Source organism: Anomaloglossus baeobatrachus, unplaced genomic scaffold (assembly GCF_048569485.1).
Source record: "Anomaloglossus baeobatrachus isolate aAnoBae1 unplaced genomic scaffold, aAnoBae1.hap1 Scaffold_497, whole genome shotgun sequence".
In the NCBI taxonomy this organism is placed as follows: domain Eukaryota; kingdom Metazoa; phylum Chordata; class Amphibia; order Anura; family Aromobatidae; genus Anomaloglossus; species Anomaloglossus baeobatrachus.
In genome coordinates, this window is record NW_027444323.1 from 156396 (window position 1) to 158540 (window position 2145).

Sequence of the window (2145 nt, forward strand, 5' to 3'; positions counted from 1 at the left end):
GTCCACTGATTCCTGACCTATGCCGCTAGCGTTTTGGGAGGGGAATGCTTTGCCTACTTCCGTGAGTATGGCCTTCCGAAACTGCTGCATTTTGGTTGACCTCTCCTCCACGGGAATAAGAGACAAAAAGTTCTCCTTGTAGCGTGGGTCTAACAGTGTTACCAACCAGTAATGATTGTCGGCCAAGATGTTCTTAACGCGAGGGTCACGAGACAGGCAGCTTACCATAAAGTCAGCCATGTGCGCCAGACTCTTAACAGCCAGGACTTCAGTAGCCTGACCAACAAGATGACTGAACATGCTGTCCTCCTCCTCCTCCTCCTCCTCCTCCTCCTCCTCATCTACCCTGTCCTCTGGCCAGCCACGCTGAATCGAGGATATGACTGGTGTGCATGTCATATCCTCAATTTGGCCGGAGAGTTGCTCCATGTCTTCATCCTCCTCCTCGTCATAGTCCTCCACTGCACGTTGTGATGAGACGAGGCTGGGCTGTGTGTTATCACCCACACCCACTACTGTTTCTTGCTGCAACTCATCGCGCTCCGCCTGCAATGCATCATGTTTGTTTTTCAGCAGGGACCGTTTTAGAAGGCAGAGTAGCGGTATGGTGACGCTAATAATGGCGTCATCACCACTCACCATCTTGGTGGAGTCCTCAAAGTTTTGGAGGATGGTACATAGGTCTGACATCCATCTCCACTCCTCAGGTGTTATGTGTGGAGTTTGACCCATTTCCCGACGGCTTAGGTGATGCAGGTACTCAACAACTGCCCTCTTCTGCTCACATATCCTGACCAACATGTGCAGAGTTGAATTCCAACGCGTGGGGACATCACACACCAGTCTGTGAGCCGGAAGATGCAAACGGCGCTGAAAGCCGGCAAGGCCGGCTGAAGCAGTAGGTGACTTTCGAAAATGTGCAGACAGGCGGCGAACTTTTACCAGCAGATCAGACAGCTCTGGGTATGACTTTATAAACCGCTGAACCACGAGGTTGAGCACATGGGCCACGCATGGAACATGTGTCAGCTGGCCTCGCCTCAAAGCCGCCACCAGGTTCCGGCCATTGTCACAAACGACCTTTCCTGGCTTTAGGTTCAGAGGTGTGAGCCAGTGATCTGCCTGCTGTTTCAGAGCTGTCCACAGCTCTTCTGCATTGTGGGGTTTGTCACCTATGCAGATTAGCTTCAGCACAGCCTGTTGCCGCTTCGCCGAGGCAGTGCTGCAGTGCTTCCAGCTTGTGACTGGTGTGGAGGGCACAGTGGATGAGGATGCGCAGGAGGAGGAGGAGGCTGAAGAGCATGACATTCCGGAGCTGTAGAGTGTGGGTGAAACACTGACTGAGGTAGGGCCTGCAAACCTTGGTGTGGGAAGGACGTGTTCCGTCCCTCGCTCAGACTGGGTCCCAGCTTCCACAATATTAACCCAGTGTGCCGTCAACGAGATGTAGCGGCCTTGCCCACAAGCACTTGTCCACGTGTCTGTGGTTAGGTGGACCTTGGGTGAAACAGCGTTGTTCAGGGCACGTGTGATGTTTTGTGACACGTGGTTATGCAACGCGGGGACGGCACACCGGGAGAAATAGTGGCGGCTGGGGACCGAGTAACGTGGGACAGCTGCCGCCATCAGGTCACGGAATGCTTCTGTCTCCACCAGCCTAAAAGGCAACATTTCCAGCGCAAGCAGTCGCGAAATGTTAGCATTTAGAACTGTGGCATGTGGGGTGTTGGCAGTGTATTTGCGCCTGCGTTCAAAGGTTTGCTGAATGGATAACTGAACGCTGCGCTGGGACAAGGACGTGCTTGATGATGGTGTTCTTTCTGCGTAGGCAACTGCAGGTGCAGGAGTGGAGGAGGCTTGTTCGCAGGCAGCATGGACAGAGGATTGGCTCGCATGCACAACCAGCGAAGACGTAGCAGTGACATCAGCAAGCACTGCTCCTCGACTCTGTTGTACTTCCCACAAAGTCGGGTGCTTGGCTGACATGTGCCTGATCATGCTGGTGGTGGTCAGGCTGCTAGTTTTGGTACCCCTGCTGATGCTGGCACGGCAGGTGTTGCAAATGGCCTTTTTTGAATCATCTGGATCCAACTTAAAAAACTGCCAGACTCGTGAAGACCTAACATTTGTACAGGCACCTTGTGT